This window comes from Gekko japonicus, unplaced genomic scaffold (assembly GCF_001447785.1).
Source record: "Gekko japonicus isolate JY-2015 unplaced genomic scaffold, Gekko_japonicus_V1.1 scaffold3349, whole genome shotgun sequence".
Lineage (NCBI taxonomy): Eukaryota > Metazoa > Chordata > Lepidosauria > Squamata > Gekkonidae > Gekko > Gekko japonicus.
Genome location: NW_015168757.1, coordinates 110,341 through 128,807, shown reverse-complemented (window position 1 = coordinate 128,807; position 18,467 = coordinate 110,341). Strand labels below are relative to the sequence as shown.

Below are 18,467 nucleotides of genomic sequence, written 5' to 3'. Positions count from 1 at the left end.
CCCCCCCGCCTTTCAGACCCTGCCAGGAGGGGCCCCAACGGGGACTATCAAAGAGATACATCTCTCAGAAGACCACGTGTCAAAAGTATTGGGAAACACACACACACACCCCGCTGCAAAGTGACCTTCTGCCTTCCCAGACTGCGCCGGTGACTTACTCGAGAGGAGACCTTCCCAGGGTCCGGCTGCCGGGCTCTTCCTCTGCCGCGGTCCGTCCGAAGCCCTCCCGGTCCTCTCTCCCCGCTCAGAAGTCAACATTTCCGGTCCCCCCCCCCCGGAAAAAGACCCTCCTTCCCTCGATGGGCCCCTCTAGCCAACCGCTCTCGGCTCCTTTAACCCTTTCAGAGCTGCAGAGCCAGGCAAGAGTCTCCTGGGAGCTGCTTTCCCGGGGAGTCCCAGGCCGTTCAGCCCTCTCCGGAAACGTCGGGGTGGGGTTGATCGGGTGCGAGGGGGGGAGGCCACCCGAAGGGAGCCCAGGCCCAGCAATCCGAAGCCCTTGTGGGGGGACGGGCGGCTCTTGAGTGGGTCTGGCTGCCCTCCGGGAACGCGGCTTTCGGGGATCGCCTTGGAAATCCGCGTTTTGGCAACATCTTCCCTGAGTGTCTCAGAACGGGACTCCGATCGAGTCTCAGGAAAGCCCCTCCCCCCTTGCAGGCAGTTCTCGGCAGGGCTCCTTCTTCTTTGGTGGGGCGGGGCTCATGCGTGGTACCAGCACCTTTTCGGGGGGGGGGGGGGTTCTGCCAAGTCCTGCGGGGGGAATTGGGTATGACTCCTGCCCCCTCCCCTTTCTAACGGAGGGGAAAGATCTGGCTTTTTTTTGGGGGGGGTTCCCATTTTGCCTGGGGCGCAGTTTCCCTCCGAGGGGACCCCGCCTGCTGCAGAGGGGCAGGATCCGATGGAGCCCTCTTTTTGAGGGCAGGGGGGGGGGGGTCGGGCTCCCTCGGCCTGCAATCCGGCCAGGGCCGCGTCCCTTTCCCTGGGCGAGACTTCCAGCGGCCCGTTCGGATGAGGAAACTCTGCTTCTCTGTCGCTCCGATTCAATGCCACACTTCTCAGAGCGCCCCCCCCCCCAACAGGCTTCTTTTCTTTTCCCTGCCCCCCCTCCATCTGTGGGATTCCCCTTGGTGTTCCCCAGACAGAGCCCCTCTCCTAGCCTGGATGGGAATTGGCCCCTTTCCCTGTTGGGGAAAATGAGGTTGGACCCTCGATGGGGGGAGGACGGCGTGTGACTTGTGCAAGGGGGTGGGGGCTGGAGTTTTGGGGAAACGGAGGGTGCCCTGGGTTTAGCTTTCTCCTGTCTTTGCCCCTCACCCCTTTGGGAGGTTTGGCATTCACCCTCATGGGTTTAGGAGAGGGAGGGTGTTACTACAAGACAGCACTAGCAGGGCTGGAGCCCTGCTTGTATGCCTGCACCACACCACACCCAACACACCCAACACACACCCAACACACACACACACTCCCAGTGATAGGCTTATTTACATTACACTGCTTATGTACAGGTTAGTTCCTGGATCCAGGCGATTACTTGCCCAATGATATTTATTTGTTTGCTAATGATATATAAGAAATCAACCCTGACTGTTCCCCGGAAGGCCAGATAATGAAACTGAAGCTCAAATACTTTGGCCACCAAATGAGAAGGGAGCACTCCCTGGAGAAGACCCTGATGCTGGGAAAGATTGAAGGTCAAAGAAGACGGGGACGGCAAAGGATGAGATGGTTAGACAGTGTCATCGATGCAACGAACATGAAATTGAGCCAACTTCAGAGGACGGTGGAAGACCGGAAGGCCTGGTCCATGGGGTCGCGAAGAGTCGGGCTCGACTGTGCAACTGAACAACAACAAATGATATTTATTGGTCTGAGAGAGAGAGAGAGAGGTGAAAAGAAAAAGGTGGGGAGAGAGAGAAACCAAATAGATGGGGAGGTTGGGAGGGGGAAGGAAGGGAGAAAAAGAAATAAAAGTGGAAAGAAAGCAAATAGATGGGGAAAGAGGAAGGAAGGAAGGAGAGAGGAACAAAGAAAGCAAATAGATGACAGAGGGACAGAGAAAAGTGGGAGAGGGAAAGAAAGCAAATGGGGAGGGAGGGAGGGAAGAAGGGAGAGGTGGAAAGACAGCAACTTTAACTGTGTTCTCCTTCAGTGGGGGAAGTCATCCAAACTGGTTAGGTCACGCCTTGTCTCCCTCCAGGCAGGGCTATGCAAATTTGTGTAGACTGTATTGGCTCAGAGTGAGGCTGACGCTCCAGTTTCAATAGCCCTGCCACTCCAAGCAGGACGCTGGAGCCTAGCTCTTGTTTCTTGGAGACTCTTGCCTTACATGGAAAATGGGGAAAAGCCTGAAGAAAGGCTCCATCGTTGGTCCTAAAAAAGAATAGAGACCTTTAAGACAAGCCTCTCATGCCTGAGGTTCCATCTACAATGCCACAAACTGCCCTCCGTGAGAGAGAGTCGTGGCAGGCCTCTCCCGCCTGAAGCTTCAGGCATGGGGGACTGGCACGGGCCTCTGTTGGTGTTAAATCGCCGCTAACAAAGATCCGGAGAGTGATTGCAGCAAAGTGATCAGCTTTATTGTCAGAACGAACAAGCACTTAAAAGCATTCATAACCAGAACAGATTAACATTGGGAGCTAGGCTCCTTTTAAACATTCCCGGCTAATGTAGCCACGCCTATTTACATTTAACAACCAATGAGGTTGTGCGGATAAGGACCAATGAGAGTTCTTCCCGCTGGGGGAATTGGTACAGTCCTGATTGGTCGCTGTTGTGGAGCGACCAATAACAAGTTAGCTCTAAGGAGCCTTCCACTGGCTCTAGCTTAACATGGGGAGTTAATGAAGCGATTCATGTAACTGTTTTCAATACACTACAGTTGGTGCTGCCAGACCCAAGGCTTCGGCTTGTTTCTGCAGCCAGCCCCCAACTGTGCTGGAAAAATCCAGCAGAGCTCTAGTGGGTCTGAACCCAGAGCCTGTCTCTTGGAGTCTCTTACCCTGTGTGGAGAAACGCCATTTTATGTATGTGTTTGAATTGGTGTGGGCCAGATAGGAGGAGACCATCAAATCTGAGGTAGGCCTTGGCCTAGTCTCTTCCTCATTCCCCCCCTCCCCTCCTGTCTCCAACCAGTAATCTGAGGGCAGCTCCCTAGAGAGGACAGGAAGTCTATTGTGGTGGTGAGATCGGCCCCAGAATGCTGCAGGAGGGAGAGCCAGTTCCTGGGCGGGAAACTGTGGTTGGATATATTGTGGAGTTCTGGGCGGGAAGCGAGTTCGGTCTGTCAGAAGTCTGAAGCGAGTCAGGCTTTTGGTTGGAGTCTGCAGGAGGCAGGGGCCATATCTAACCTCCTCCAAAGAAATGAGGTCACGTGCCTGCCCTGCAGACCATATAGACAGGGTAGGAATGCAGAGACCGGAGAGATGGAGCGGTTTTGTCGCCTTTATTTTGATTCTTCAGTTCACTGTTAATATGCCTGTAAATTGTTGAGTTTTCAAATAAATTCTTTTACTGTTGACGGTGAGAAGTCCCTCTCTACCGCACAGTTCCCGCAGCCACTTGGACACACTAGGGGTGGGTCGGGGACTCCCTGAGGAGGAGAACAGGGGCAAAACAGACAGTTGCCAACTCTCCAGGGGAGCCCTGAAGATTGCAGGAAACCCCGTGGTGGGTTCCTAGTGACACTGGAGGGAGGTTTGGGGGCTGTCCCGCCTAACAAGAGACCAAGTCAGGGACAGTGGTGGCAGCAATACCCAGAGGCAGTGGAGAAAAACTGCCCCTTCAAGTGCCAGGTCAGGCAAAGGAGGGGTGGGAAGAGTGGGGCCTGCCAACTGACACAGGCCCGTTCCGCCACACCCTGTAAGTATGGAAAATGGAAGGGCCTTGAGGCAGGGCCCCATGGCTGGTCTTAGAGAGGAGAAGGGGGAGAGCGTTGTGGAAGTCCTCTCCCACCTCAGTTTCTTACCTGTAAGTATTGTTGCATGCACAGTTTATGAAAGTTATACACTTTGTACTCTGCCACTGGCACGGGCCTCTGTCGGTGCCGCCAGACCCAGGCTTCGGGTTGTTTCTGCTGCCAGCCTCCAACTTGAAAACTCAACTATTTGAAAACTCAACTATTTACAGGCCCGTTCCGCCACACCCTGTAAGTATGGAAAATGGAAGGGCCTTTAGGCAGGGCCTCATTGCCGGTCTTAGACAGAAGGGGGAGACCATTGTGGCAGGCCTCTCCTGCCTGAGGCTTCAGGCATCGGGGACGGGGACTGGCACGGGCCTCCGTCGGTGCTGCCAGACCCAAGGCTTCAGGTTGTTTCTGCAGCCAGCCCCCAACTGCGCTGGAAAAACCCAGCAGAGCTCTACTGGGATAGAACCCAGAGCCGGTCTCTTGGAGTCTCTTACCCTGTAAGTATGGAAGACGGAAAGGCCTAGAGGCAGGGCCTCATTGCTGGTCTCTGACAGAAGGGGGAGACCATTGTGGCAGGCCTCGCCCACCAGAGGATTCAGACATGGGAGACTGGCATGGGACCGTCAGTGCTGGCAGACCTGAGGCTTCAGGTCTTTCTACAGCCGGCCCTCGACTGTGCTGAAAACACCCAACAGAGATCTACGGGGTCTGAACCCAGAGCCGGCCTCTTGGAGTCTCTTACCTGTAAGTACCGTTGCACGCACAGTTTATGAAACAGTTATACACTTTGTACTCTGCCACTAGACTAGTAGGTGAACTTAGTAGGTCCACTTAGCATATAATGTGCTAAGTGCCATTTAGCAGCTATAAGGTTCCTCTCCTCTATGTGTTCTTTGAAGTCTAAGGAGCTCTGCTCTGCGAATCATGGTCTTTCCACACTCCAGCTAATGATGGGTCTTCTTTCCACTGTGCACCGCCAGCGAACCAGTGGTTTAGGGTAAAACGTTTGCAGTGTCTGGGTCAACAAGAGCTTTAGTTTAATATCTGAAAAGAACACCTTTTGTTTGGATATAAAGAAACCTTGAGTAGAATTAAATAGGGTTAGGTTAAATAAACATTTAAAATATATAGTCACACCTTTTGCTGTACGTCTATTCAAATGATGCTCTACCATCTCGTGACCAATTATGATTTCTGTATGTTATCGTCTGCCTATGTCATTTTGGGTATAAAACTTCGTGTACTTCTTTATATTGCTCAAAAAGCAATTGATTTTTGGCCAGGCGATATTAGCCTGGCTACTGTTTTCCGGTATTTCATTGCAATAAAATATCCAAATAACTTCTTCCATCTTCACTGAGACTTCTCTTGCATGTTCTTGTATTGGCCTGGGAACACACAAGCAGGAATTTGTAGAACAAAAGGAATCAATCCATTAGAGGGCTCTTCACCCCAAAATGCGCCCACTGTCTCTCCAAAATCACTTTCTCCCAATAATAGCAACAGCTGCTTATTCATGGCCAAATGGTCAGCATTTTCCACACAATGCATGGCACATTCGGGCACTGAATGGCCCACATGAGACGGAATGGTCTCCAAAGGGATGGTTGGAGTGCACAATTTGACACACAGGCATACCCACCGGGTAGCTAAGGCAATACAGCATGGTGTACGGAGTTCTGACCCCTACCCAGAAATGTAACTTCCATAGGGCTTCCAACGACGGAGAAAAAAAATTGCTATCCCCTTAAGAGAGGGTTCATGGGATGCTATCACCCCATGAGATGTTACTTACCTTGAGAGCCAGTTTGGTGTAGTGGCTACGTGCAAGGACTCTAATCTGGGATAACCGGGTTTGATTCCCCACTCCTCCACTTGCAGCTGCTGGATTACCTTGGGCAAGCCCCAGTTCTGTCAGAGCTGTCCTTGAAAAGGCAGCCCTTGAAAGAGCTCTCTCAGCCCCACCTACCTCACAGGGTGTCTGTTATGGGGAGGGGAAGGGAAAGGGGTTTGTAAGCCACTCTGAGACTCCGAGTGAAGGACAGGTGTATAAATCCAATCATCTCCTCCTCTTCTTCTTCATGCTGGAAAATAACAGGAAGTTGTCATACAATAGCAAATTTTTTTTTCTTTATTCAATGAGCAATTCAATTGTGTAATTAACCGCCTATGGAGGTAGTGATGGCCACGAGCATAGATGGCTTTAGAATGGGGCTAGACAGGTATAGAGAGAATAGGTCCATCAATGGCTACTAGCCAGCCACATTGACGAAAGAAAACCTCTGATACCCAGTGCTAGCGAGGAGGCTGCCTCAGAGGGCGGCCTTAGCCTCCATGCCTAGTTGATTGGCACTCCAGGGGCAACTCTTTGGACACTCTGCAAAACAGAATGCAGGACTCAATGGATCATTGGTCTAATTTCACATGCCCACTTATTGGTAACACTACGGCGTGGTGTAAAGAGTGCTTTTAGCTTATGGAGTATGACAGAGGGCATGTCGCGTTAACCCGGCCCATGGACTTTTAAAGCATGCTGTCCATTGAAGACTTTTATCTGTGAATGAATGACAACAGTGACTGGCAACTTCATCTCCCACATGACCATCTCATACCAGTAGACACACCTCGAGTGCAGAGACGGGGATGGTCAAGGCGAGCATGGAGACCAGTTATCTCCCAGTCATCCTCCTCTGAGGAGTCAGCACAGGAAGATCCCGGCGGAAGACCATCCTCTGGTGAGTCTGCTCACTGTGCATGCACACTGCTCATTGACTCTTGGCGCCATGTGACACATACTCATGCATCTGAATTATGGAGTGACAGCACATTTCTTATCTTCAATTTCTGTTCAACATGTAACCCTGACCGGAGCATTTCTCCTCCTCCTTTCGATCCAGCCATACCCTCCGAGCCAGCTCCACTGACCGAGAGCGTTATGATACATTTGGGGGGACACTGCCAAAGGTCAGGTGGAATGACACTGAAGCTGTTCTTGTACTGCCGCTGTGTGTGTTTTCATTGGTAAATAAGTCTACAGTCAGGGATCCCGATGTAATGTCCCCTGTCTGCAAGAGGAGAAAGTTACAAATGGCGGGCGGTTGTTTAACCAACCAGGAGACAATCTAGGTTAACATACCTTTTTTGTTTGAATGAAATTTATATTGGATTTTCACACATAGTAAATACAGGCAATAAAGAAGAAGAGGAGATTGGATTTATACCCCACCCTTCAATACCCAAAGGTGTCTCAGAGCGGCTTACAAACTCCTTTCCCTTCCCCTTCCCACAACAGACACCCTGCGAGATAGGTGGGGCTGAGAGAGCTCTTGACCAGTGTTTCCTCTAAGCTGAGTTAGTGTGAGCTAGCTCACAGTTTTTTAGCCTCCAGCTCATACATTTTTGTCTTAGCTCAGGAAGGATGACTCCAAAGCAAACTAACGTATGCAGTAGCCAAATCGCTCGCTCACTTAATGCCAGTAGCTCACAAAGTAGAATTTTTGCTCACAAGACTCCACAGCTTAGAGGGAAAATTGCTCTTGACAATAACTGCCCTTTTTCAAGAATAGCTCTTATCAGAGCTACAGCTTGCCCAAGGTCATCCAACCAGGTGCAAGTGGAGGAGAGGGGAATCAAACCTGGTTCTCCCAGATTAGAGTCCACGCACTTAACCACTACACTAAACTGGATAGGAAGGGTAAGGGATATGGGTAAAGAGATATAAGGAAATTCCTTCTAATTTGTATTACAGCTGTTACAAGTTTCTACTTTTGTTTTCAAATCTCTTTCTTTTATACAATTACTAAAGTTATTATCAGTCTAATTGCTGAAATCTTCTCTTATGAATCCTGTAAAATTTAGGCTTACCATAGCTCAAATGAGAGGTTCTCAAAGATTAAAATGTTTACGTTCATTCTTCTTGATCTTCAAAGTTTCTTTCTACCCAGTCATAAAATGGTATCCAAATATCTTTCCCTTTTTGCTTACTTCTGTCTTTCAAACAGTTCGATAGTATGTCCATTTCTGCAGTCTCAAAGATTTTTGTCAAAAGGTCACTTTCCGTTGGTATTTCTTCCAATATTTAGCATATAATATTCTTGCTGCCGTGACTGTAATGTATAATTAAATATTTAACTTGCTTATCTTTAACATCAGGCATAATATTAAGTAGAAACATTTCAGGTTTAAGTGGCAACGTTACCAAACATAGTATTTGTAACATCTCATGAACCCTTCTCCAATATAGCGATGGATCTTTACACTTCCTCCAAATGTGGGGGAAATGTCCCACCCTTGTCTTACATTTCCAAAATTTATCAGACATTCCATGATACATTTAAGCTAGTTTTTTTGGTATTATGTCCCATCTATAAAACATTTTATGTAAGTTCTCTTTAAAAGCAACTGATTTTGTTATTTTACATTTGTTTTCCACATTTGCAACCAATGGTCGAGATCAATATTATAACCAAGATTTTGGTCCCACTTTAACATACGATCTTTTTTTTTTTTTTTTTTTTATAAGTTTATTTTCCAAGTTTTCACCTTTACATTCCATATATATAGTATAAGATAATTCATCAAACATTTATACATCTCCATAGATTGTTGGTTTCAAATTATAATAATTTCACTAGCGCTTTGTCCACACATTATACTCTTCTTTTATATTTTAGCCAGTCATATATATACTTCCATCTTTTCCAAAATACATTCTCTGATTTGTTTTTCAATTCTAAGCTCAGTTTATCCAATTCTGCAATGTCTAAAATCTTATGTTTGAGTTCTTTTATCGATGGTATATGTTTTGATTTCCACCGTCTTGCTATCAATATTCTTGCTGCTGTTAATATATATATTATTATTACCTTGTGATTTTTTATATTGTCCGGGATCATGTTTAATAAATATATTTCAGGTTTCATAGGTAGATTTATTTTAAATACTTCTCGTATGATTTTGTGTATTTTTTTCCAATATTGTTGTATTTTCCCACATCTCCACCAAATATGGAGATATGTCCCTACGTTTTTCCCACATCTCCAACATAAGTTTGAAGGTTGTGGGAAACATTTGGCAATTTTATCAGGGGTCCAATGCCACCTGTAAAACATTTTATAGATATTTTCTTTGTAGGGGATTGCTTTCATATATTTTATTGACTTCCACAATTTGTTCCATTGAGCTATATTTAAGGGGGTTCCTATCTCTTTGTCCCAGGTCATCATTGACTTTTTAACATACGATCTTTAATCAACTCATCCTCCATCTTTATCTGTAACAAAAACACATAAAGCTTCTTAATCAATTTATCTTTTGTTTCACTTAAAAATATATCAAATTCTGATTGTTCTGCCTCAAACCCTTGGAGTTTATCTTTTTAACGTATCTTGATTCTAATTGTGCATTTGTCCACCAGTCCAAATAAATATTCTGTTCCTCTAGTTCTCTTTGAACTTCAACTTGTCTTCCTTTCCAAAGTCTGCATTCTGTAAGATCATCCTCTAATCACATCATGGGCAATGCATGTCATGCTCCGGGTCTTAGCTGTACTATATTTGGCCCTAGGTCAAGCAGCAACGTCACACACACCCCGCTGCTGTGGCGGTGCAGGAACCAGGGCCCTGCTGCAGCTGTCAAGCGCTGGAGGACAAGATCAATGCGTTTGAGTCAAGGGTGGATAACCAATGTAAGTGCCACACATTCGGACTTTCTAGCCACCCCTTTGCAAGTCATATTCTGGAACTGTCTTAAAAAACGGCAACTTGCCTGAGCATTCAAGGCATGTCGCTATGAAGACATGTTTTTCCTGAACTACCAATTACCGCCCGATGGCCCACTTATAGTGGCCAAACCAGGCTGATGTTATGTGGGCATCTGATTGATACAGCAATCGATAATCACATGGGGAATCCCCATCAAGGCCTTCTATAACACTGCCCCCTCATTTCCCCTTCACACTACAATTCATCACGTGAGACACCGAAGCAGCATGCTGTGTCAGCTGTTCCGGCCTCTGAGAACAGACATGGCGTGACTATCGTACCCAATGGAAGTAGCTGGTGACGAGTTCCAACCTGCTGCAGCAGCCGAAGAAGACGATGAAGACTAGTTTAATGTTTAGTTGTTTGTTTGAAAAATGCACTTGTTTAAAGTTACAAAACGTTCTTTATTGTCAAATTAAAATTCACTATAAACTGTTCGTACTTGTTCTAAAGAGCCTCCTCTGTCGATTCCTTTCTGGCCAACTGCAACGGAACAATCCACCCCTAACACCATCATTTTCTTGCTCCTGAGGTAGAGTTTTCCACCCTAAGCTACCCAAAGTATTACAAATTAACAAGTAAAGACTAAATCATTAAGAAAATGAACCAGGGTGAATCAGGAAATGGCCCACTCGCAGGCCCGATCACTGACCAAAAAAAAAGTTAAAATGGATATCAGTGAAAAATAACAGAAACTAAAATAGACAATATAAATAGCCAGTAAGATAAATGGGTGGTATTTACATAAACCCTGATAATGAAAGCAATTGGCGAATCTTATAGGCTATTACACAAAATTTTCCAACTGATGTTGTAGTTGTTGGATTTCCGTCTTCTAGGAGTAACCTAATGTATCCCAACCTTGTTCTTCAAGGTATTCCACTGATCAAGGGAGTAGTGGTCTGGGTGCGAGTATCTTGAGAGGAGGGACAAGAATGTGATCTACAGTCTCAATTTCTCCTTCATTGCAGGGGCAAAATCTTTTCCCATGGGGGATTCTATTAAACCAGCCCTCTAAAACAGCAGACGGGAGTGCAGCACACATTGCAAGTGTAAAGGCCCTCCTGTGACTGTGCACCTCCAAGACTATGCTTGAGTATATATCTGGTGTTCATAGGAAACAAGAAACTAGGGACCCTCCCGAAATCCAGCTGGTGTGCAGTGTCCAATGTCCTTTGTTTTATGGCTCGTTTTGCCTGGTCAAGACCCATAGTTAAAATCATGGAAGGTGAAAAGCCCAGGCTCGCAAGTCTGCAAATGACTGTCTAAAGACATACAGATTGATGCTTATCCAAGAGGAGCAGTGGGGTCAAACCTTGCTGAAAACTGCTACTCTTGAGCTAGTAATTTAGGGAGGCAAGGCTCACCTTGTCTTCCACTCTGACAGTGCCAGTCTCCAAAAGTTGCAAGGTACGCAATTGGGGACTTGTAATGCTGCTCTTAGGAACTTTGACTGAACATGCCCAAGTGGGGCAAAAGATGATGATGTTGGCCCTATCATAATTCTTTGCAAAACTTGGGACAAGGTTTTGGCCTGTAAAAGTTTTAGCGCAGCGGGTATGTACACCCTTAGTTCAAAGAGGATTATGAGGCACTCCAAAGGGATCTCAAGGATGGGCGAGTGGGCATCAAAATGGCAAATGGGGTTCAATGTGACCAAGTGCAAGGTGATGCACATTGGAGCCAAAAATCCTAATTATAAATACACATTGATTGGGTCTGAACTGGCAGAGACTGATCAAGAGAGAGATCTTGGAGTTGTAGTAGATAATTCACTGAAAATGTTGAGACAGTGTGTGACTGCAATAAAAAAAGTCCAATGCTATGCTGGGGATTATTAGGAAGGGTACTGAAAACAGATCAGCCAATATCATAATGTCCCTATATAGATAGATGGTCCTACCTCATTTGGAATACTGTGTGCAGTTCTGGTCACCACACCTTAAAAAGGATATTATAGCTTTGGAAAAAGTGCAGAAAAGGGCAACTTGAATGATAAAAGGGTTGGAACACTTTCGCTATGAGGAAAGGTTAAAGCGCTTAGGGCTCTTTAGCTTGGAGAAACAACGACTGAGGGGAGACATGATTGAGGGGAGACATGATTTATAAGATTATGCATGGGATAGAGCAGGTAGAGAAAGAGGTACTTTTCTCCCTTTCTCACAATACAAGAACTCATGGGCACTCCATGAAATTGCTGAGCGGTCGAGTTAGAATGGATAAAAGGAAGTACTTCTTCACCCAAAGAGTGATTAACACTTGGAATTCACTGCCACAGGGGGTGGGGGTGGCTACAAGCATGGACAGCTTCAAAAGGGAATTAGATAAGCATATGGAGCAGAGGTCCATCAGTGGCTATTAGCCACAAGGTATAGATAGGGGCTCTGGGGCAAGTGATGCTCTGTCTTCTTGGTGCTTGGGGGGGGGTCAACAGTGGGAGGGCTTCTAATGTCCTGGCCCCACTGGTGAACCTCCTGATGGCACTGGTATTTCTGGCCACTGTGTGACACAGAGTGTTGGACTGGATGGGTCTTTGGCCTGATCCAACATTGGTGTCTCTTATATTCTTAAAGAAATCTATCTAACTGTACTGTGAGCCAGCTTTTGTCTGGTATCTGCTGCGTGGGCAACCTGTGCTTTTCTTGAGCCGGAAACATGGAATACTACAGCAAGGTATTTGAAGGCCTGCACCTGTTCAATCAAATGGCCATCGATGGTCCAAGTTCTAAACTTGTTTCATAACAAAGGCCATTATCTTTGTTTCTTGATAGTTTATTCAAAGAAAGTCTTCTTTACAATGCTGTACTAGACCTTTTAGGGCTCTTCTTAGCCCAACTGGGATCCTTGACAAAATATCTGCACAATCTGCATATAGTAAGAGATCTGATGATGCTGTAGTTTAGGAGAATGAAAGGCCTGTCACTTAAGCATTTGACCAAGTCATTTATATAAAAGTTTAAGAGAGCCTGAGTCTTATGACTGTTGATTGCGGGTCAGACTATCACGACTGTTGGCTTTATATTTGTTTATCTGATTTAGTCGTGTGTGTCCAGATTTTTTTTGTTAAAAACATATAATACATCTTTTAAAAACATCCTAAGTTAAAACATGGTGCTCAATAACTTGCATGATACCAGAGATGGAATCTTCCGCTGTGTGAATTTTCTGATGTTTTTTAAGAGTGCTACTGACAGAAAATCTCTTCCCACACTCGCAGCATTCAAAAGGCTTCTCCCCTGTGTGGGTTCTTACGTGGGTTTGAAGATAGCCACTGCAACGGAATCTCTTCCCACATTCTGAGCATTCAAAAGGCTTCTCCCCTGTGTGGGTTCTTACGTGGGTTTGAAGATAGCCACTGCAACGGAATCTCTTCCCACATTCTGAGCATTCAAAGGGCTTCTCCCCTGTGTGGGTTCGTAGATGAGTTTGAAGACTGCTACTCTGACTGAATCTCTTCCCACATTCTGAGCATTCAAAAGGCTTCTCCCCTGTGTGGGTTCTTAGATGTTTTTGAAGAGTGTCTCTGTGACTGAATCTCTTCCCACATTCTGAACATTCAAAAGGCTTCTCCCCTGTGTGGGTTCTTAGATGGGTTTGAAGATGGCAACTGTGACTGAATCTCTTCCCACATTCTGAGCATTCAAACGGCTTCTCCCCTCTGTGGATTCTTAGATGTTCTTGAAGATTGTCACCGCGACTGAATCTCTTCCCACATTCTGAACATTCAAAAGGCTTCTCCCCTGTGTGGGTTCTTTGATGTTTTTGAAGAGTGCTACTGTCGTTGAATCTTTTCTCACAGTCTGAGCATTCAAAGGGCTTCTCCCCTGTGTGGGTTCTTTGATGTCTTTGAAGAGTGCTACTGTCAAGGAATCGCTTTCGACACTCTGAGCATTCAACAGGCCTCTCCCCCGTGTGGGTTCTTAGATGTCTTTGAAGACGGCTACTTTGACTGAATCCCTTCCCACACTCTGAACATTCAAAAGGCTTATCCCCTGTGTGGATTCTTAGATGACTTTGAAGATGGCTACTGCGACTGAATCTCTTCCCACATTCTGAGCATTCAAAAGGCTTCTCCCCTGTGTGGGTTCTTACATGAAGCAGAAGAGTGCCACTGCGACTGAATCTCTTCCCACATTCTGAGCATTCAAAAGGCTTCTCCCCTGTGTGGGTTCTTAGATGGTTTTGAAGAGCTCCACTATGACAGAATCTTGTCCCACACTCTGAGCATTCAAAAGGCTTCTCCTCCACTATGACAGAATCTTGTCCCACACTCTGAGCATTCAAAAGGCTTCTCCCCTGTGTGGGTTCTTAGATGGTTTTGAAGAGCTCCACTATGACAGAATCTTGTCCCACACTCTGAGCATTCAAAAGGCTTCTCCCCTGTGTGGGTTCTTAGATGGTTTTGAAGAGCTCCACTATGACAGAATCTTGTCCCACACTCTGAGCATTCAAAAGGCTTCTCCCCTGTGTGGGTTCTTAGATGGTTTTGAAGAGCTCCACTATGACAGAATCTTGTCCCACACTCTGAGCATTCAAAAGGCTTCTCCCCTGTGTGGGTTCTTAGATGGTTTTGAAGAGCTCCACTATGACAGAATCTTGTCCCACACTCTGAGCATTCAAAAGGCTTCTCCCCTGTGTGGGTTCTTAGATGGTTTTGAAGAGCTCCACTATGACAGAATCTTGTCCCACACTCTGAGCATTCAAAAGGCTTCTCTCCTGTGTGGGTTCTTAGATGAATTTGAAGACTATTAATATGACAGAATCTCTTCCCACACTCTGAGCATTTAAAAGGCTTCTCCCCTCTGTGGATTCGTTGGTGCACCAGGAGCTGTGATCTGTATTTGAAATAATGTCCACACCAAAAGCATTTGCATGCATTTGTTATACTGTGCTTCGGAATTACATTTATATTACATTTTCCTCCCACAGAGAACATCATTCCACTCCCAGAGCAAATAAATAGCTTCCCTCCTGTCTGAATCCTTTCGTGTTGAAGAAGGTCTGATTTCTCTGAGAATCTTTTGCCACAGTCTGAGCAGCTACAAGGTTTCTCTCCTCTACATGTTCTTTGAAGTCTAAGGAGTTCTGCTCTACGAATCATGGTCTTTCCACGCTCCAGCCAGTGATGGGTCTTCTTTCCACTGTGCATTCGTAACTGGTTTCTGAAGTTTCCGCTCAAGTCTTCATTCTTGATTTCATCTGGCGATAGAGGATTCAGTTCCTCATCCTCCTCATCCCTCTCATCATCATCTGCTGGAATAAAGAAAGAGATCCTGTTAGAACCCACGCAAGGAGGTCTGATCTGCACCTGAAGTTCCACCCACAATCCAAATATTTCAGTGGATTCTTCCCGCTGTTTGCTGCAGTGTACAATAACATACTCTTTAAAAGTACATGAAGCCTCCTGCATGAGAGAAGGTTGGTTTAGACTCTAACCGTTTATATGGTTCCCCAACTGTGTAAATTTTTATGTGAGGGCTCTTTTTTGACTGAAGCTCTTTCTGCACTTCAAGCAATTACACGATTTCTCTCCTAAGGGAATCTGCTCCTGGAATAAAGAAAGAGTTTCAATCATCACCCATGCAAGAAGCCAGTCAGGCATTGCTCAGAAATGGGTGTGCCTTTACATAAGAACGTAAAAGAAGGCAATTTTAGATCAGGCCAATGGCCCATCTGGTCCAACTCCATCACACAGTGGCCAAAAATACCAGGTGCCATCAGGAGGTCCAGAAGTGGGACCAGGACACTTGAAACCCTCCCACTGTTGCCCCCCCCCCCAAGCACCAAGAAGACCGAGCATCACTTGCCCCAGCCTGAGAGTTCCTATCTATACCTTGTGGCTAATAGCCACTGATGGACTTCTGCTCTATATGCGCCACTACGCATATGGGTCAGACTACTCTCCCCTCTTCAAGCTGTCCATGCTTCTAGCCACCGCCACTCCTGTGGCAGTGAATTCCATGCGTTAATCACTCTTTGGGGGAAGAAGGACTTCCATTTATCCATTCTAGCCCAACCGCTCAGCAATTTCATGGAGTGCCCATGAGTTCTTGTATTGTGAGAAAGGGAGAAAAGTACCTCTTTCTCTACCTGCTCTATCCCATGCATAATCTTATAAACTCCGATCATGTCACCCCTCAGCCATTATTTCTCCAAGCTAAGGAGCCCCAAGCGTTTTAACCTTTTTTCATAGGGAAAGTGTCCCAACCCTTTTATCATTCTAGTTGCCCTTTTCTGCACTTTTTTCTATGCTATAATATCCTTTTTGAGGTATGGTGACCAGAACTGTACACAGTACTCCTAATGATGTCGCAACATTGATTTATACAGGGGCATTATGATACTGGCTGATTTGTTTTCAATCCCTTCCTAATAATCCCCAGGATAGCATTGGCCTTTCTTATTGCAGTTGCACACTGTCTTGACATTTTCAGTGAGTTATCTACTATGACTCCAAGATCTTTCTCTTGGTCAGTCTCTGCCAGTTCGGACCCCATCAATGTGTATTTATATTTAGGATTTTTGGCTCCAATGTGCATCACCTTGCACTTGGCGACATTCAACCCCATTTGCCATGTTGACGCCCTCTCACCCATCCTCGACAGATCCCTTTGGAGTGTCTCACAATCCTCCCTGGTTCTCACCACCCTGAACAACTTCATGTCATCTGCAATTTTAGCCACTTCACTGCTTACTCCCAACTCCGAATCATTAATAAACAAGTTAAAAAGCAGCGGACCCAATACTGGTCCCTGTGGTACCCCACTGCTTACTACCCTCCACTGAGAAAATTGCCCATTTATACTCACTCTCTGTTTCCTATTAATTAGCCAGTTTCTGATCCACAGGAGGACTTGTCCATTTATCCTATGACTATTGAGCTTACTTAGGAGCCTTTGATGAGGAACTTTATCAAAAGCTTTCTGGAAGTCAAGGTAAACAACATCTGTTGGGTCCCCCTTGTCCACATGTTTGTTCACTACCTCAAAAAACACTAACAGGTTAGTGAGACAAGATCTTCCCTTACAGAACCCATGCTCAGTCTGCCTCAACAGTTTTTGTTCATCAATGTGCTTACTAATTCTTTCCTTAATAACAGCAGTTTCCACCAACTTACCCGGTATCGATATCAGACTGACTGGCCTGTAATTGGGCAACTCCCTATTTATACAAATGTTAAACTCAATAACATTATGGTCACTATTCCCAAGTGGAGCAATCACTTTTACATCTCTCACCAAGTCTTAGGCGTTACTTAGGTCCAAATCCAGGATTGCCTCTCCCCCGTTATCCTATCATCTTTCCTCCCAAACTGAGATGCTGTTTCCACCATATCCCTGCCAGGCCCTCCTGTAGAGCTCTTTTTATATTCTTTCTATCCCTCCCCTCCCCAAATTCCCCATGTATATTTTAAGAGGGAAAGTGGCAAAATATTGTCATCGTCCCCATTCCCATTTGACTTAACATACTTCTTGACTTTTGATTCTCTGCACTTGACAATTAAATATAACAGGTTATTAAGATATCCCGTCCTGCAACTGTACTGAGAATTTCCTTCCAGTTGTGAACAGAGCCAGGAGGAGCTGGTTTTTAGCCTCCCCAAAATACATGTTTTCTGGGGGGAGGAGAGAAGCCAGGAGCTCACCAAGTGAACCCCACAGTCCAAAAGGGCCCTCCCCCTTGGTTTTTTGAAAAGGTGCCGTTTGTTATGGGGGCAGGTAATTACAGATGAGAAAACCAGCCTTGCAGTGTAGGGGCATCTTTCTCATGCTATCTTTCTCTTTTGCTATTTCTGAGCCATTCTCTGCACCTTAGCTGGGCCTGTCTCTCTTGTCTAATGAACAGCCACATCTGAATCATCCAGGCAAACTGAATCATCGGTTTGGGAGGAAAGATGATTGGATAAAAGGGGAGAGGCAATCCTGAATCATCCATACCTTTCCTAGAAGCACAGAGTCAGCCAATCTCTCCCGAAAGAAGTATATTTTATTGTCCACAAGAGATAGCCAGAAGACTGATTAGTAGGTGTCAACATCATTAACTCCTAACAGTAGAGTAAGGCCCTCTAGAAGACTGTCCCAGAGGAAAACATAGTGTCAAAGATAAGACCCCAGAAGAGTCTGTTCTGTTCCATCCCCCCAAAACACCTGAAAGACGCAGTGACCGCACAGCAAGCATGCAGTTCTCCAGGTGTTCAGCATGACCAGGGTGATGTAAGGTAAACGTGGGGAAGTTAAATAAGTTGTCGAAAGCTTTCACAGCTGGAGTTCATTAGTTGCTGTAGATTTTCCAGGTGGTGTGGCCATGGTCTTGGCATTGTAGGACCTGACGTTTCGCCAGTAGCTGGGACTGGCATCCTCAGAGGTATAACACAGAAAGATGGAGTACTCCGTGTCAAGGAAACAGTAAACCTCCCCAGGAAACAATCCATAGACAAAAGAACCTCCTCGGGAAAGCTCCTCCATTAGCTCCAACAGTCCCCGCTGCTGGCGAAACTACAGGCCCTACAATCCCAAGACCACGGCCACACAATCCGGAAAATCTACAGCAACTAGTGGGGAAGTTAGTCTGGCAGACCCTTAGAGCAGTAGAGGATTCTCATTGCTGTCAACCCTCTTCCCTGGGAACAGGGGGAGATGGTGCTGGCCGGCCTTGGAGAAACTCGGGGCCCGCTGAGTGGACAGGTATTCCTGGCTTTTCTCTGTGTTTGTGCTTTTCTTTGGCAGATGGTTTCCTGCCTCAAGGGGCTGGAAGGGACTTAGCCCTTGGGAAGGAGTTGGTCGCTTCCCTCTTGGGGAGATGGG

At 46.1% G+C, this 18,467-nt stretch overlaps 1 pseudogene; it reads right to left on the bottom strand.

Annotated features, from left to right (window-relative positions):
* Window positions 1-12,746: 12,746 nt before the first annotated feature.
* LOC107114216 overlaps window positions 12,747-18,467 on the bottom strand; it is a 40,440-nt pseudogene continuing 34,719 nt past the window's right edge.